Source organism: Coturnix japonica, chromosome 16, assembly GCF_054131305.1.
Source record: "Coturnix japonica strain WE chromosome 16, WE-NBRP24, whole genome shotgun sequence".
Classification (NCBI taxonomy): Eukaryota; Metazoa; Chordata; class Aves; order Galliformes; family Phasianidae; genus Coturnix; species Coturnix japonica.
The window spans coordinates 8,441,226-8,460,443 of NC_140678.1; the positions used below are offsets into that span (position 1 = coordinate 8,441,226).

The following is a 19,218-nucleotide window of genomic DNA, read 5'->3' on the forward strand; positions in this document are numbered from 1 at the left end:
TAAAGAAATGCAACTCCAGCCTGGCCTCAGCAGCCCTTATATATTTCTTACACATTTGATTAAGCCAACTGCAATTTGAACCAGAAGAATTCACAGTCTCTTGCAAATGTCACCGTAAAGCAGAATAGGACACAGCAAAAGAAAAAAAAAAAAAAAAAGAAAAAAAAAAAAAAAAGAAATATAAAGAAAAAAGCAAGCCAAAAACCAGGGAATCAAAGTTTAAAAAACCACAGAAAACAAATAGAAAAAAAACACATACTATCTGTAACAGCAGAAAGACTAGCACAGTGTGAATATACTACAAAGGTAAGGAAAGAATGGCTCACCCACCACTGAGGATGGAAGTGCACAGAACAAACTCCACAGAGGAGAAACCATCAAAAACAATTCCACCCAGGGGCAGTCAGCCTTCAAAAATGAGCTGTAAGAGAGGTGCAGCCAGGCTCCATCCCTTCCAGTCACTCAGCTGCATTGCCCTCACCTGCACTAACCAGGGCTGACCAGGTCCCTTCCCTAGGTGATAATCAGTGGCTCAGACTGTGATTCAACAGTTCTCATACAGCGTATCTAAAGAAAAATAACAAAGCATAGATGAAAAACACAACAACAAATAAACCATGAAGGATTTTAGGAAATAACACAGAATTAAAAAAAAATAATAATAATAATAAAAGCAAAGAAAAAATAATAAACCAAACAAAAGAAAAAAACTAAGACAAGGAAAAACAGAAAAAAACTTATAAAAAAAACAAAAAACAAAATACAAAAAACAAAAAACAAAAAAAAAAAAAACACGACATAGAAAACACCAAATAGGAAAGAAAACCATAGAGCTGCAAAGGAAAAAAAATAACACAGCAAAGCAAAGCACAGATGATAAAAAACAACAAGGAAAACACACCTCCCTGACATGACATCTTGCCTCCTGAGCAGGTCACAGTGTCCCTCACTCAGATGTAGAGCAGGGAGGAAGCTGAGACCCCATGTGTTCCTTGCTGCACACTCCCATCTAAAAGGTCCATATGCTCCTTGGGAAGCACAATGCCACCTGGGGAAAAGAGAAAGCAGGAACAGGACATGCAGGCGGCTATCACCCAGCAGAAGGCCAGATCCTTCCGTCTGTTATCCGCTCCTCTTTTTAGTCCTAATAGGGCCCCGAGGATACAGAAATAGCAGTGCTTAGCAGAAGGACTCGGAGAAGGACCGGTAGAAACTGTCAGGAGGACAACTGGCATCGTGTGGACACAAACAGGCTGTTGGTGCAAGGAAGGAAACGGCACCTGAGCATTTCACCAAACAGGTTCCCTCCTCTCTGTCTTCCTGCAAAGATACAAGGATAAAAACCTCATTTCCTCTGAGCAACAATTGGAAACAAGACCAGAAAATTATTCATTCAAAGGCACTTCTAGGAGATGTATAACAGAGTCCTTCCCAGTTACACGAGCTTACGCTGTGGCCTTTGGAGAAACAAGCTGCCTTTGTGGTCCTGAGGGTTCCTTTTTGTCATCTGTTGAGCACAGCAAGAGAGCTTTTCTTGTACAAATCTATGCCCTGTGTACCTTTCTCCATCCCAAAACCTAGAGTTGCGGTGCAGACACTGGATGCTGACCAGAGCAGTAAAAGAACAGAAGAGGGGAAAAGCAGATACAGGTAAGACACCTAAAGGAAAGGAAAAGAGCAGAAGAGAAGGAAGGATACGGTTAAGAACAAAGGACAGAAGATGGAAAGTGCTATAGAGGATTGGACTGGACATGAGCAGATCAGAGCTACACCAAGGTGTGGCTTCTCCCTGTGTCCCTGTCCACCACTGGCAACATCCCCCAATGACAGGGATGATGCTGCCCCAGCAGCTGATGGGGTTGTGGTCTGGGGTTACGTTCTATGCAGAGCCTCCACAACCTGCTACAGACCTCCAGTTCCCTGACACTTCTTTTTTTTCCAGGTGTCTGCACACAAGGAACAGGTGTTCCCCATGCCCTGCATACTGGTAATTAGTGTGGGCAATTACTGTGTGGGAATTGGGGGAGGGAAATTCAGGGGTGGGATAGTGAGGAGGAATTGGAGGGGGCTGGGAAATTGTTTGGGTGGGATTGTAGAGATCAGATATGACTGCTAGGATGGGGAATATTTGGTTGGAAATACTGTCATTTCTATTACTCATTGCTTTGTGTGATAAGTTATTAAATGCTTTATGTTCCCTCTGCTACATCTCTGCTTGCAGTCATTTGTGCAGTGACAAAGGTCCTCAGCTCTACATGCCCACCTCCAAGGTAGGATGGAGCACCACAGATGGCAGTGTTCCACAGCTGCCACCAGCATCCCCAGCTCGTCCCTCCACACCTGAGGTGTGAGTGGCTGTGAGAGGAATGAATGTCTCTGTGGAAGTGCAGCTCATTCCTCCCCTCTGATGGGGGCAGAAGGCATCTGCATTTCCCTCATGGCTCTTATTTCCTGTGTTACTGTGGGAAATGAGCTGAGCCACTGTGCCTCCCTACTATGGCAAGCTCTGCAGCTCTGCCACTGTCTTTATACTCACCTGTTCCTGTGTGTAATGCTCCACACTTGGACCCTGCAGAGCCCAAAGGCCTCCTTGGTTGCTGTTACTCACCTGGACATTGAGGGTGCTGTGTCTCCAGTCTGTACCTGCTTCCAGGTGGCACTTGCAAGACACTGCGAGTCCACCTGGTTGGAACTGCAGTCAACAAACACAAATGTGAAAGAAATAAGAAAGGATTCTTTCATTTCACAGGCTTTCATCTCCATTGAAAGATGTTCTGCTGTGCAGCACAGCTGGGAGCATTTCATATGTGCAAAAAAGGGGGATGGGCCCTGGCTGTGCCGGGCCCCCTTCCGGCCCAGGCCCCAAAGCAGCCCCGACTGTGCTGGGTTCCCCTCTCACCTGGGCCCTGCAGTGGCCTCAGCTGTGCCTGGTCCCCCTCTGCTCTGGGCCCTGAGCTGGCCCCAGCTGTGCCTGGTCCTCCTCCATCCTGGGCCCCAAGGCCCTGCCTCTGCCTGCTCCCCCTCTGCTCTGGGCCCTGAGCTGGCCCTAACTGTGCCAGGCCCCCCTCTGGCACAGGCCCTGCCTCAAGCCCCGCCCCCTGTGGGCAGCAGTGCTAGTGCCTGTTGGTTTTGCTCTCTTCCCTCTTCTTTCCCTGTTCTCTTCACAAATGCTTTCAGATCCCCCAGGATGACGTGCACTGACACTGCTGCCTTCTTCCTGCACAAACTTTCTGGGCAGCTCAGCTTTTTCTACAGAGCAGCGTGCCTTTGGAAGTGCTTGGAGGATGTAAACTAACAGCAAGAGAACACTGAGCTCTTCTGGGTCTTTCTAGACATGGCAAAGGGACAGGAGAGTGTGCTCAGCCTCGAGTGGTTGCTTGTATGCAGAAATCACAGTTGTCAACATCTGTGCTGTTTTGCTGTAGGCAGTAGTGTGTGACAAGAAGCCTACAATTATCAATTTAGTGAACATAATTAATTGTAACAGTTCCCCTTCCTTCTTCCCTTGACACTTGGGTTATGGAGTTCTCCTATGCTATGTGCCGGTGTAATACCTCTGAGCCACAGCACTGTTGCGTTTAGCAAAGCTCATGGCAACAGGCTTTGGCCAACCTCAGAGCTACGTAGATGATGAGAAGATATCCGATGATAGGAGAGAAAATGAACAAGCTCCAAGGTAAGTGTTGTTTTTTCCTTCTAGTCAGCACGCCATCGCTAAATCTTCCATGCTGTGACTTTTATCGTGACAGTGATGATCCCTTAACCTCACACCTTTAGCACAGCACTTTCTGTGGAGATTCCCACCAGTGACAAAGTATTAGTGCCGCTTTTCTGCCTGTTTCTTTTTTGTCTGTATTTTCCAGAATGTGGGTATTTCTTTCATTGCCCACAAACACTGCCCAGTGCAGGAGGAGGCAGGGACAAGAGTCAGGAGCAAGGGCAGAATAGTTTCTCTGTTAGTGAATGGAATGCCAGTGTTTTCTGCATATGGACTTGCCATAGTGCTTCTTACAAGGCCTAACAGTGGGATGAAATGTGCCCTGAAGCAGGTGTGCTTGCAGGAAGGCAAAAGAGAATTGCAAATAACGCTAAGGGGGGCCAGTAAGATGATCAGAGGGCTGGAGTACCTTTCCTGTGAGGACAGGTTGAGGGAACTGGGCTTGTTGTGCTTGGAGAAGAGAAGGTTCCAGGGAAACCTCGCTGTGGCCTTCTAGTATTTGAAAGGAGCATATAAACAGGCAGGGGAATGGCTGTTTACAAGGGTGGATAGTGATAGGACAAGGGGGAATGGTTTTAAAGTTATATGGGGACGTTTAGGTTGGATATTAGGTTGATGTTTTTCACACAGAGGGTGGTGACACACTGGAACAGGTTGCCCATGGAGGTTGTGGATGCTCCATCCCTGGAGGCATTCCAGGCCAGGCTGGATGTGGCTCTGGGCAGCCTGGTCTGCTGGTTGGAGACCCTGCACACTGTGGTCCTTTTCAACCCAGGCTATTCTATGAGTCTATGGCTGTTTTTAACACCAAAATGCAACTTGGCTTGTAATTGTTTCTAAAATGATCTGGTTCGTCCTGTTTGGAATGTGATATTTCTACAGCAGAAGGATGCAGAAGTGAAAAGGCTCAAAACGCTACTGAAGGAAATTGCCAGATGTCAGGACAACCTCGAGGAAGCAAATGAATCCATAAGAAAACCATCGAGATGAATTATTTCCTATGGCCAGACTGCGGGGGGGCAACGAGGCGGCCGCCACCCACCCCCCATCTCCGTCCCCTTCATCCAACATGAAGGGGGTGATGACGGCGGGGGGCCGAGCCCCTTCTCACACCAACTGGCTTTCGGGTCCCACTCCCAGCGTTTCCCACATGGCGTTGAACATGCGGCGTCGCCTGGAGGCATCCCAAGGTGGGGGGAGGGTCGCAATTGAGCCGCTACGGGTAAAGTAAGGGGGGGCAAAGAGGAGTTGGAGACACCCCCCACCACCAGGGGCCTTAGGAGCTGAATAGGGCATTGACCGGGAGGAGTGGGGGGTGGGGGGGAAACCGGGAGGGGCGCAGGGTGAGCCTTAATTCTGCTCCCCCCGACTCCAACCGCACCGATCAGCCCTGAGCCCCCCCCCCCACCTGCAGCAGCACCGGCAGGATGTGGAGGCGATGAGGAGGGGTCGCGTTGTCGGGCTCCAAACGGAGGCAAAGCCGTTACTCCCCTCCGGGGCTCCCCATCGTGCCAAAGCCCTCCCGTAACCCCCCCAGGCTCCGGGCAGCCAAACGCCGCAGGTAGCGGCTGCACGCTTTGGGCCGGGGGGGGCCGGGCGCCCGAGCCAATACTCTCAGGTATCCCCGCAGCCCCCCTTCGTTTTGGGTGGTGGGGGGGAGCGCCCACGGGGGTACACGAGCAGCAGCAGCAGCAGCTCCACCTGTAGGGGGGGGACACACAGCCCTCCGTGGAGACACAGCTGACACGTCCCCACTCCTCTGAGGACACCACCCCCCCCCCCCTTCCCGGGATCGCCTTCCTCCGGCTCTGTAGGCCGTAGGAACCAAAGCAAGGGCGGAATGCCAGTGAAGCGGATCGCGTTTCCCAGGGGACTCATTTCCGCAGAGCACGCGTTCCCTCCGGGGGAGCGGGTTACGGCACGGACCCATTAGGGATAATGGGGGGAAGGGGGAGTGGAGACCGGAGAGGCCTGACCTGGTTGCGTGGGGAGGAGGGGGGGGAACAGCAGAGGGAGCGGAAGAGGTTTGTGGGCTGAGGGCCGCCAACAGCCGCCCCCAAGGCTCCAGCATGGTTTAAGGGGGTATTTTGGAGCTAAGGGGTGGATTTGAGATCCATAGGGTGGGTTTAAGAGGGTATTTGGGGGCTGAGGAGTGGATTTGGGGTCCATAGGGTGGGTTTGGGGGGTATCTGGGGGTTATGGGGTGGCCTTTGGGGGTTTTAAGGTGGGCTTGGGGGGTGTTTGGGGGCTGTGGGGTGGGATTAGGGTGCAGTGGGGTGGGTTTGGGGTCTATATTGTAGGTTTAAGGGAGTATTTGGGGGCTGAGGGGTGGATTTTGGGGCCATAGGGTGGGTTTGGGGGGTATCTGGGGGTTATGGGGTGGACTTTGGGGGTTTTAAGGTGGGCTTGGGGGAGTGTTTGGGGGCTGTGGGGTGGGATTAGGGTGCAGTGGGGTGGGTTTGGGGTCTATAGGGTGGGTTGGCGGAGGTATTTGGAGTCAGTGGGGGCACTCTAAGACCCCAGTTTAATGGGGGGGGCGGGGGGGTCTCTTTGGAACCAAATTGGGTTGAAGGGGAAGGGGCGTGGGGGGCAATCTTTATGCCTACGGCGCCCCCTAGTGGTCACCCACAGCCACGACAGGGGAACTTTGTGTCCTTCCGTGCAGGGGGGCAGAGCTTAGGGGCGGGCCCATATGAGTGTATATGGCCCGGCCCCCTCCCATCATCAGCGCTTCCTGCCCCGGGGCTGCGCCGCACCCAACGCTGCGTTCCGGGTTTCTATATAAAGGGTGTGTGTGTGTGTGTTATTAATGAGTATATATTGAAGGGGGGGGGGGTGGGCTTTATTTTGGGGAGTTGGTAAGGGAGGAGAGGGCAGTGAGCGGCGTGACGCAGTGCAACAGCAATCCTTGCTGCTCTCTCTGCTTGTTTGCTCACAGGCATGTTTTCATGCTGCATGAAGGCTTTCTAAAGCTGTTAGCAGGGTCACTTGGGATAGGAGGAGGGGAAACAGTTTCAGGCAGAAAGAGGGAAGATTGGCTTTGGATGGGAGGAAGAAGGATTTGGCTGGAGGGTGGTGAGGCACTGGGATGTCTTGCCCAGAGAGGTGGTGGGTGCCCAGACAGGCTTTCAAGGCCAGGCTGGACCAGGCTCAGAGCAACCTCATCTGGAGGTAGGTGTCCCTGTTCCCCGCAGGGTGGTGGGACCGGGTGCCCTTTTGGGGTTCCTTCCTGCTCCAATTGTTCCATGATTCTCTCATACAAAGGCGGCCACCGCATCCCAGACGGCAACTCGCTCTGGAGATTAAAATAAAAGCAGGTCACACTCTGCATCTGCTGCTTCCTGGCACCCCTCCCACTGCTGGGCAGGATGGAGGTGGCAGATGGAAAGTGCCATTTCCATCCCAAGACTGGCTGCAGCACCGCTCCCTTGGTGGCTGTGGGCACGTGTACCTTCAGTGTCACTGCATGTCTGTCCAGAGGCAGTTCCCACCCTGGGGCCGTTCTTGCTCATCCTGGGTTGCTCCTTGTTGGTGCCAGCCATGCTGGAGCTCATCCTTCAGATGTGTCTGCTCTGTACCAGATGCTCCTTCAGGATGCAGGACCCTCATCTGTGCTCTGCCTTCAACCCCCCTCCTGGGTGGCCGTGACTCCAACCCCAATGGCTTCTTTATAGGTCAACGTGGGATCCCAGACTCCAACCCCAATGGCTTCCAAGGCCAACATGGGCTCCCATCATGGCCTGCTGAGACACGGCAACAGCTGAACGCAGAGCTCACGAGGTACGAAGGGGAACTGAAGGCTGTGATGAAGAAGCTGAAGGAGGAATATGGCGACGTCGTGACCTTAAAGGGCCGAAGCTATGAGGAAAAGATGAGGAGGAACCGGGGGGAGATGCTCTACAGGCTGCAGCAGGGCAGGAGAGCTGCTGCCATGGGGGGCATCAAGCAGCCAAAAGTGGGAAGGTGCTGAGGTGGAGTTTGGAAGCCCCACGGCTTAATTTGGGGTCTGGTTTTGGGTTCATTTTGCATCATTTTGGGCCTGTTTATTTAGGGTTTGGATTTTGGGTTCATTTTTAGGCCCACAATGTGTCAGTTCTGTGCGTTGAGGCTGAAGGGGGAAGTGGGGGGTTGGGGATGGGATGGAGGGGTTAATTGGTTCCTATAAATGGAAGGGAAGGATTTGGGGCCATCAATGAAGGGGTTCGTTGGTTCCTATAAATGGAAGGGATGGATTTGGGGTGGTGGATGAAGGTTCATTGGTGATGGGTTTGGGGTCATGGGTGGAGGTACATTGGAGATGGATTTGGGGCTGTGGATAAAGGGGTTCATTGGTTCCTCTAAATGGAGGGATGAATTTGGGGCTGTGAATAAAGGTTCATTGGAGATGGATCTGGGGCCATGGATGTATCAGAGTATCACAGTCTCATGCGGGTTGGAAGGGACCTTAGAGATCATCGAGTCCAACCCCCAGGATTTGAGCCTCCTGTGTAGCAGAGCGGCACTTCTACCACTTGCGACACAGGGGGGATTTGAACCCGGGCCTCTGGTGTTGCAAAGTGGCGTCCTTAACCACTGTGCCACCGGAGGTACACAATGTAGCTTCATTGGTTCCTAGAAATGGAAGGGGGGGATTTGGGGCCGTGGATGGAGGGGTTGATTGGTGATGGATTTGGGGATGGGGGCAGGGGAAGGGATTCATGATGTGGCTGCAGCTTTCTATAATGCATCATTTGGAGCCTTTTGAATGCTCTCTACTACCTGATCAACAACACCACCAGGCAGTACAGCTTTGTGGCATCTCCTTTAAAAAAAGGGGCTTTGGAAGCTGATCTATGACCAGTCCTATAAGCTGTGGCCATGGTGAAGCCAAGGAAATCAAGACAGGAATGTGACACGCCAATGAGTTCTGTTCCCTTTATTGCAGCACTGGGTGCGTGGGGATCACTGCAGCGACTACCCATTGATAGGCATAGCCTATACATGGTCATTAATCCCAATGACATGGGCAGAGATTCCAAGCATTAATGAACATCTCTGGTGGTGGTGGGATGAAGGCTAATAGCCATTCTCACTATAAATGCCCAACTCTCTAAGGGGGGGTGCCCAAACTGGTTCCTGTTGATGCTACGTCCAGCTGAGGCATCTGTTCTGCCATCTTATCTTCAACACCAGCACATCTGCAATCTTATTTTCAACAGCAGCACATCTGTCCAATCTTCCCTTGAAAGCAAACTCTGCGGCCCACTCCCAGTTCTGTTCCTGAGCTGACATTTACTCCAGCGCCTTTGTCCTTCAGGTTGGATCTGCTTAAGTTGTGCATGATTCACAACCCTAACTCTGACCCAAACGCCATCCCAAACCCTAAACCAAAACCGAACCCTAATCCAAGGCCGAAGCCTAACCCAAACCCAACCCTACCCTAATCCAGTGCCAAAGCCTAACCATAAACCAACACAGACACAAACCCAAACTCAACATAGACACAAACCCAAACCCCAAACCTAAAACCAACTGTACCCCTAACCCAAACCCAGCATAGATACAAACGCAAACCACAAATCTAAAACAAACCCTACCCCAAACTGAAACCCCAAAACCAACATAGACACAAACCCAAACCCCAAAGCTAAACCCAACCCTACCCTGAACCCTAATCCAAATCTAAAACCAACCCTACCCTGAAGCCAAATCCAAATCGAAAACCAACCCTACCCCAAACCCCAAACCTAAAACCTAAAAGCAAGCCTACCCCAAACCCAACATAGACACAAACCCAAATCCCAAACCTAAAACCAACCCTACCCTGAACCCTAATCCAAATCTAAAACCAACCCTGCCCCAAACCCAAATCCAAATCTAAAACCAACCCTACCCCAAACCAAAAACCCAAACCCAAAATCAACCCTACCCCAAACCCAAACCCCAAACGTAAAACCAACCATATCCCAAACCCAAACCCCAAACCTAAAACCAACCCTGCCCCAAACGCAAACCCCAAAGCTAAAACCACAGCTACCCCAAACTGAACACAGACACAAACCCAAACCCCAAACCTAAAACCAACCCTACCCCAAACCCAACATAGACACAAACCCAAACCCCAAACCTAAAACCAACCTTACCCTGAACCCTAATCCAAATCTAAAACCAACCCTACCCCAAGCCCAAACCCCAAACCTAAAAGCAACCCTACCCCAAACCCAATATAGACACAAACCCAAACCCCAAAGCTAAAAGCAGCCCTACCCCAAACTGAACACAGACACAAACCCAAACCCCAAACCTAAAACCAATCCTATCCCAAACTGAACATAGACACAAACCCTAATCCAAATCTAAAACCAACCCTACCCCAAACCCAAACCCCAAACCTAAAACCAACCCTACCCCAAACCCAACCCAAAACCAACCCTACCCCAAACCCAAACCCCAAACCTAAAACCAACCCTGCCCCAAATGCAAACCCCAAAGCTAAAACCACAGCTACCCCAAACTGAACACAGACACAAACCCAAACCCCAAACCTAAAACCAACCCTACCCCAAACCCAACCCAAAACCAACCCTACCCCAAACCCAAACCCCAAACTTAAAACCAACCCTATCCCAAACGCAAACCCCAAACCTAAAACCAACCCTGCCTCAAACCCAAACCCCAAACCTAAACCCAATATAGACACAAAACCAAACCCCAAAGCTAAAACCAACCCTACCCCAAACCCAAACCCCAAACCTAAAACCAACCCTACTCCAAACCCAAACCAAAACCAACCCTACCCCAAACCCAAACCCCAAACCTAAAACCAACCCTACCCTGAACCCAAACCCCAAACCTAAAACCAATCCTATCCCAAACCCAAACCCCAAACCTAAAACCAACCCTGCCCCAAACCCAAACCCCAAAGCTAAAACCACAGCTACCCCAAACCCAAACCCCAAACCTAAACCCAACATAGACACAAAACCAAACTCCAAAGCTAAAACCAACCCTACCCCAAACCCAATCCTCAAACCCAAACCCAACATAGACACAAACCCACTGTGACCTTCAAGGACCCTCCTGTGCTGGTGTGTCACAATGACACTCTGACCTCATAGAAGCAACCCAGGGTGGGGCAGGGGCAGTGGGGCAGCACGGAACCCACCGGCCCCATTCTGCAATTGGTTCAGGTCCTGCAAGGAGCTGTGTGAGCGGTGCAGCAATGCGGGCCCAATTTGCCAGCGGAACATTAACAGCGCTGCAGTGTCTGAAGCTGCTGCAGGAGCAGAAGCAGGTGAGCAATGAATGGACGAGCAGCATTGGGTTGAGCTGCAGCTGGATGGAGGGCAACCTGCACAAGGCATGGCAGCACTGGGTTGAGCTGCAACTGGAGGGCACCCTGCACATAGCATGGCAGCATTGGGTTGAGCTGCTGCTGGATGTGTCATGTCACTCATATATACAAGAAGGGGAGCAGGGAGGACCCGGGGAACTACAGGCCGGTGAGTCTCACCTCCGTGCCTGGGAATATCATGGAACAGATCGTCCTGGACAACATGCTCCATTACATAAAGAATGAGCATGTGATCCGAGACAGCCAGCACGGCTTCACCATGGGAAGGTCATGCTTAACTAATCTTGTGGCCTTCTATGATGGAGTGACGGTGTTGGTGGACGAAGGGAAGGTGACTGATGTCATTTACCTGGACCTGAGCAAGGCCTTTGACATGGTCCCCCATCACATCCTCATCTCCAAATTGGAGGGAAGTGGATGTGATGGGTGGACAACTCGATGGATAAGCAATTGGTTGAAAGGCCGCAGACAGAGGGTGGTGGTCAATGGCTCTATGTCCAGGTGGAGGCCAGTAACGAGCGGTGTCCCTCAAGGGTCTGTCTTGGGATCGGTGCTCTTGAACATCTTTATTAATGACATTGATAAGGGAATTGAGTGCACCCTCAGCAAGTTTGCTGACGACACCAAGCTGAGTGGTGCGGTCGATACGTTGGAAGGAAGGGGTGCCATTCAGAGGGACCTCAACAGACTAGAAAGCTGGGCTTGTGTGAATCTAATGAGGATCAACATGGCAAAGTGCAAGGTTTTGCACATGGGCCGGAAGAACCCCAGGCACCTGTACAGGCTGGGAGGAGTTGTCCTTGAGAGCAGCTCGGCTGAGAAGGACCTGGGGGTCCTGATGGACAAGAGACTTAACATGAGCCAGCAGTGCGCTCTGGCAGCTCGGAAAGCAAATGGGATCCTGGGCTCCATCAGGAGACGGGTGGTCAGCAGGGATAGGGATTGTCCCTCTCTACTCAGCTCTTGTGAGGCCCCATCTGGAGTACTGTGTCCAGGTGTGGAGCCCTCAGTACAAGAAAGACATAGAGATTTTGGAAAGGGTCCAGAGGAGGGCCATCAAGGAGCAGCTCGGCAGAAAAAGACCTAGGGGTCCTGATAGATGAGAAACTTAACATGAGCCAGCAGTGCGCTCTGGCAGCCCGGAGAGCAAATGGGATCCTGGGCTCCATCAGGAGAGGGGTGGTCAGCAGGGATAGGGAGGTGATCGTCCCTCTCTACTCTGCTCTTGTGAGGCCCCATCTGGAGTACTGTGTCCAGGTGTGGAGCCCTCAGTACAAAAAAGATATGGAGATATTGGAAAGGGTCCAGAGGAGGGCCACAAAGATGATCAGGGGGCTGGAGCACCTCCCCTATGAGGACAGGCTGAGGGAGTTGGGTTTGTTCAGCCTGGAGAAGAGAAGGTTGCGGGGCGACCTCATTGCAGCCTTTCAATACCTGAAGGGAACTTACTCCCAGGAAGGGAGTAAACTCTTCGAAAGGGCTGATAATAGCAGGACTAGGGGAAATGGTTTTAAGTTGAAGGAGGGAAGATTTAGGTTGGATGTTAGGGGAAAGTTCTTTACTAGAAGGGTGGTTAGGTCCTGGAACAGGCTGCCCAGTGAGGTTGTGGATGCCCCGTCCTTGGAGGTGTTCAAGGCCAGGTTGGACGGGGCCCTGGGCAACCTGATCTAGTAGAGGTGTATGTTTGGTGGCCCTGCTAGGCAGGGGGGTTGGAACTACATGATCCTTGAGGTCCCTTCCAACCCGGGTAATTCTGTGATTCTGTGATTCTGTGATTCTGTGATTCCCTGGTTCTTAATGACCTTCAAGGACTCTTCCATCACAAACCATGCTTTGCGTCTGTGACCTTCAAGGACCCTCCAGTGCTGGTGTGTCACAATGACACTCTGACCTCATAGAAGCCACCCAGGGTGGGGCAGGGGCAGTGGGGCAGCACGGAACCCACCGGCCCCATTCTGCAATTGGCTCAGGTCCTGCAAGGAGCTGTGTGAGCAGTGCAGCAATGCGGGCCCAATTTGCCAGCGGAACATTAACAGCGCTGCAGTGTCTGAAGCTGCTGCAGGAGCAGAAGCAGGTGAGCAACGAATGGACGAGCAGCATTGGGTTGAGCTGCAGCTGGATGGAGGGCAACCTGCACATGGCATAGCAGTACTGGGTTGAGCTGCAACTGGAGGGCACCCTGCACATCGCATGGCAGCATTGGGTTAAGCAGCAAAGGGAGGGCAACCTGCTCAAGTCATGGCAGCATTGGGTTGACCTTCATCTGGAGACAGATAACTGGGGTAGAAATGTCTTTATTTTGTAGAGGAAAACAGGAACTTGAAACAATGGATTCTCTTATCCAACAAAACAACATTCAGTAAAGAAAATATCTTCTTTGGGGATGAAAACCATTATTTGGTTTAGAAAATGCAATTTTTAGGGATGAAAATAATTTTATTTGGTAAGAAAAATGTATTTTTGCAAGGATAAAGAGTGATACTCAAAAATGAACTTTTTATTTCTTTCAGAGATAAGTACAGCTATTGGTGTCAAAGTTCTCTATATCTTGACAGAAATCGATATTTCGGGTGGAAATGTCCTTATTTTGTAGAGGAATACAGGAATTCTGGAAACAATCTACCATGTTATGCTCCAAAGCATAATTTTGTAGAGATAATGTCTTCCTTTGGGTATGAAAACCAGTATTTTGTTTAGAAAATGCTATTTTTAGGAATGAAAAGAATTATTTTGGCAAGAAAATGAAATTTTTGCAAGGATAATTAGTGATACTTATGAGATTCCTTTATATTTCTGAGATAAGAAAGGATATTAGAGTGAAAGTTTTCTACATTATGACACAACTTGATATTTCTGGTGGGAATGTCCTTATTTTGTAGAGGAATTTGGGAATTGTAGAAACACCGTATTCTATTTTGCTCCAAAGCATCATTCTGTAGAGAAAATTTCTTCTTTTGGCGATGAAAAGCAGATGTGGTTAAGAATATGCTATTCTTAGGAATGAAAAGCATTTTCTTAGGTAAGAAAAAAATATTTTTGCCAGTGGTACTCTTAAGTGATACTTAAGAGAGGACTCCTTATATCTGGAAGAAGTGGTGATATTCCTGTGTAAATTTAAAAATTTCTTACAGAAATTGTCATTTTGGGTGGAAATGTCCATAGTTTGTAGAGGAAAATGGGTATTCTGGTAGAAATGCATCCTATAATGCTACAGTGCATCATTTTCTAGAGAAAATATCTTCTTTTGGTTATGAAAACAGGTATTAGGTTTAGAAAATGCTATTTTTAGTGAAGAAAATTCATATTTTCAAAAGAAACTCAAATATTTGCCAGGATAAATGGTGATGCTTTAGAGAGAACTTATTATTTCTGGTCTATGTAGTGAAAGTTGTGTGTAAATTTCAAAAATTAGAACAGAAATTGATCTTTAGGGGGGAAGTGTCCTTATTTGAAAGAGGAATTCCGGTATTCTGTAAACAGTGTATCATATTATGCTGCAAATATTCATTTTTTAGAGGAACTGTCTTCTTTTGAGGATGAAACCCAGTATTTTGGGGAGAAAATGATATTTTTAGGGCTGAAAAGCATTGTATTTGTTAAGAAAAATGTATTTTTGCAAGGATAAGAAGTGATACTCAAGAATGTACCTTTTTTTTTTTCTGGGATAAGTACTGCTATTAATGTCACAGTTCTCTAAATCTTGACAGAAATTGATATTTTGGGCGGAAATGTCCTTATTTTGTAGAGGAATACAGGAATTCATGAAACACTGTATTCTATTATGCTCCAAAGGAACATTCTGTAGAGATAATGTCTACCTTTGGGGATGAAAACCAGTATTTTGTTTAGAAAATGCTATTTTTAGGAATGAAAAGCATTAGTTTGGTAAGAAAATGAAATATTTGAAAGGATAATTAGTGATACTTATGAGATTCCTTTTTATTTCTGAGATAAGCAAGGATATTAGTGTGAAAGTTTTCTACATTATGACACAACTTGATATTTCTGGTGGGAATGTCCTTATTTTGTAGAGGAATTTGGGAATTCTTGAATCACTGTATTCTATTAGGCTCCAAAGCATCATTCTGTAGGGATAAAGTCTTTCTTTGTGTATGAAAACCAGTATTTTGTTTAGAAATGCTATTTTTAGGAATGAAATGCTTTATTTTTGAAAGAAAATGAAATTTTTGCAAGGATAATTAGTGATACTTCAGTGATAACTTTTTATTTCTGGTATGTGTAGTGATATTCGTGTGAAAATTTTTAATGTTTTGACAGAAATTGATATTTCGGGTGGAACTGTCCTTATTTTGTAGAGGAAAACTGGTGTTCTGGAAACAATGTGTCATATTATGCTCCTAAGTATCATTTAGTAGAGAGAATATCTTCTTTTGGGAATTAAAAACCATATGTTGTTTAGAACATACTATTCACAGGAATGAAAAGCATTTTCTTAGGTAAGAAAAATGTATTTTTGCCAGAATACGGAGTGATACTTAAGAGAGAACTTCTTATTTCTGGAAGAAGTGGTGATATTCATGTGTAAATGGTAAAAATTTTAACAGAAATTGTCATTTTGGGTGGAAATGTCCATAATTTGTAGAGGAAAACGGGTATTCTGGTAGAAATGCATCCTATAATGCTACAGTGCATCATTTTCTAGAGAAAATATCTTCTTTTGGTTATGAAAACAGGTATTAGGTTTAGAAAATGCTATTTTTAGTGAAGAAAATTCATATTTTCAAAAGAAACTCAAATATTTGCCAGGATAAATGGTGATGCTTTAGAGAGAACTTATTATTTCTGGTCTATGTAGTGAAAGTTGTGTGTAAATTTCAAAAATTAGAACAGAAATTGATCTTTAGGGGGGAAGTGTCCTTATTTGAAAGAGGAATTCCGGTATTCTGTAAACAATGTATCATATTATGCTGCAAATATTCATTTTTTAGAGGAACTGTCTTCTTTTGAGGATGAAACCCAGTATTTTGGGGAGAAAATGATATTTTTAGGGCTGAAAAGCATTGTATTTGTTAAGAAAAATGTATTTTTGCAAGGATAAGAAGTGATACTCAAGAATGTACCTTTTTTTTTTTTTCTGGGATAAGTACTGCTATTAATGTCACAGTTCTCTAAATTTTGACAGAAATTGATATTTTGGGTGGAAATGTCCTTATTTTGTAGAGGAATACAGGAATTCATGAAACACTGTATTCTATTATGCTCCAAAGGAACATTCTGTAGAGATAATGTCTACCTTTGGGGATGAAAACCAGTATTTTGTTTAGAAAATGCTATTTTTAGGAATGAAAAGCATTAGTTTGGTAAGAAAATGAAATATTTGAAAGGATAATTAGTGATACTTATGAGATTCCTTTTTATTTCTGAGATAAGCAAGGATATTAGTGTGAAAGTTTTCTACATTATGACACAACTTGATATTTCTGGTGGGAATGTCCTTATTTTGTAGAGGAATTTGGGAATTCTTGAATCACTGTATTCTATTAGGCTCCAAAGCATCATTCTGTAGGGATAAAGTCTTTCTTTGTGTATGAAAACCAGTGTTTTGTTTAGAAATGCTATTTTTAGGAAGGAAATGCTTTATTTTTGAAAGAAAATGAAATTTTTGCAAGGATAATTAGTGATACTTCAGTGATAACTTTTTATTTCTGGTATGTGTAGTGATATTCGTGTGAAAATTTTTAATGTTTTGACAGAAATTGATATTTCGGGTGGAACTGTCCTTATTTTCTAGAGTAAAACTGGTGTTCTGGAAACAATGTGTCATATTATGCTCCTAAGTATCATTTAGTAGAGAGAATATCTTCTTTTGGGAATTAAAAACCATATGTTGTTTAGAACATACTATTCTCAGGAATGAAAAGCATTTTCTTAGGTAAGAAAAATGTATTTTTGCCAGAATACGGAGTGATACTTAAGAGAGAACTTCTTATTTCTGGAAGAAGTGGTGATATACATGTGTAAATGGTAAAAATTTTAACAGAAATTGTCATTTTGGGTGGAAATGTCCATAATTTCTAGAGGAAAACGGGTATTCTGGTAGAAATGCATCCTATAATGCTACAGTGCATCATTTTCTAGAGAAAATATCTTCTTTTGGTTATGAAAACAGGTATTAGGTTTAGAAAATGCTATTTTTAGTGAAGAAAATTCATATTTTCGAAAGAAACTTAAATATTTGCCAGGATAAATGGTGATGCTTTAGAGAGAACTTATTATTTCTGGTCTATGTAGTGAAAGTCGTGTGTAAATTTCAAAAATTAGAACAGAAATTGATCTTTAGGGGGGAAGTGTCCTTATTTGAAAGAGGAATTCCGGTATTCTGTAAACAATGTATCATATTATGCTGCAAATATTCATTTTTTAGAGGAACTGTCTTCTTTTGAGGATGAAACCCAGTATTTTGGGGAGTAAATGATATTTTTAGGGCTGAAAAGCATTGTATTTGTTAAGAAAAATGTATTTTTGCAAGGATAAGAAGTGATACTCAAGAATGTACCTTTTTTTTTTTCTGGGATAAGTACTGCTATTATTGTCAAAGTTCTCTAAATCTTGACAGAAATTGATATTTTGGGTGGAAATGTCCTTATTTTGTAGAGGAATACAGGAATTAATGAAACACTGTATTCTATTATGCTCCAAAGGAACATTCTGTAGAGATAATGTCTACCTTTGGGGATGAAAACCAGTATTTTGTTTAGAAAATGCTATTTTTAGGAATGAAAAGCATTAGTTTGGTAAGAAAATGAAATATTTGAAAGGATAATTAGTGATACTTATGAGATTCCTTTTTATTTCTGAGATAAGCAAGGATATTAGTGTGAAAGTTTTCTACATTATGACACAACTTGATATTTTTGGTGGGAATGTCCCTATTTTGTAGAGGAATTTGGGAATTCTTGAATCACTGTATTCTATTAGGCTCCAAAGCATCATTCTGTAGGGATAAAGTCTTTCTTTGTGTATGAAAACCAGTGTTTTGTTTAGAAATGCTATTTTTAGGAATGAAATGCTTTATTTTTGAAAGAAAATGAAATTTTTGCAAGGATAATTAGTGATACTTCAGTGATAACTTTTTATTTCTGGTATGTGTAGTGATATTCGTGTGAAAATTTTTAATGTTTTGACAGAAATTGATATTTCGGGTGGAACTGTCCTTATTTTGTAGAGTAAAACTGGTGTTCTGGAAACAATGTGTCATATTATGCTCCTAAGTATCATTTAGTAGAGAGAATATCTTCTTTTGGGAATTAAAAACCATATGTTGTTTAGAACATACTATTCTCAGGAATGAAAAGCATTTTCTTATGTAAGAAAAATGTATTTTTGCCAGAATACGGAGTGATACTTAAGAGAGAACTTCTTATTTCTGGAAGAAGTGGTGATATTCATGTGTAAATGGTAAAAATTTTAACAGAAATTGTCATTTTGGGTGGAAATGTCCATAATTTGTAGAGGAAAACGGGTATTCTGGTAGAAATGCATCCTATAATGCTACAGTGCATCATTTTCTAGAGAAAATATCTTCTTTTGGTTATGAAAACAGGTATTAGGTTTAGAAAATGCTATTTTTAGTGAAGAAAATTCATATTTTCAAAAGAAACTCAAATATTTGCCAGGATAAATGGTGATGCTTTAGAGAGAACTTATTATTTCTGGTCTATGTAGTGAAAGTCGTGTGTAAATTTCAAAAATTAGAACAGAAATTGATCTTTAGGGGGGAAGTGTCCTTATTTGAAAGAGGAATTCCGGTATTCTGTAAACAATGTATCATATTATGCTGCAAATATTCATTTTTTAGAGGAACTGTCTTCTTTTGAGGATGAAACCCAGTATTTTGGGGAGAAAATGATATTTTTAGGGCTGAAAAGCATTGTATTTGTTAAGAAAAATGTATTTTTGCAAGGATAAGAAGTGATACTCAAGAATGTACCTTTTTTTTTTTTTCTGGGATAAGTACTGCTATTAATGTCACAGTTCTCTAAATCTTGACAGAAATTGATATTTTGGGTGGAAATGTCCTTATTTTGTAGAGGAATACAGGAATTCATGAAACACTGTATTCTCTTATGCTCCAAAGGAACATTCTGTAGAGATAATGTCTACCTTTGGGGATGAAAACCAGTATTTTGTTTAGAAAATGCTATTT

At 45.3% G+C, this 19,218-nt stretch overlaps 1 protein-coding gene and 1 long non-coding RNA gene across 5 annotated transcripts in view; one reads left to right on the plus strand and one right to left on the minus strand.

The window, feature by feature from the left end:
- LOC146758237 (receptor-type tyrosine-protein phosphatase T-like) overlaps positions 1-2,686 on the minus strand; it is a 264,795-nt gene extending 262,109 nt beyond the window's left edge. For 2 of the 4 annotated variants that reach the window (XM_085517409.1, XM_085517410.1), the window contains exons 1-2: positions 902-2,275; positions 482-567 (exon numbers count right to left, since the gene is read on the minus strand). The gene's annotated coding sequence lies outside the window, so the exon portion shown is untranslated. Of the gene's footprint in view, positions 1-481; positions 568-901; positions 2,278-2,608 lie in introns of those variants that run through there. The other 2 variants (XM_085517407.1, XM_085517405.1) reach the window with 2 other exon arrangements.
- A 3,610-nt stretch (positions 2,687-6,296) lies between these two features.
- LOC146758238 (uncharacterized) lies at positions 6,297-8,107 on the plus strand. The gene is made up of 2 exons (XR_014934905.1): positions 6,297-6,506; positions 7,393-8,107. It is a non-coding gene; the product is annotated as an uncharacterized LOC146758238 (long non-coding RNA).
- The last annotated feature ends 11,111 nt before the right edge of the window (positions 8,108-19,218 follow it).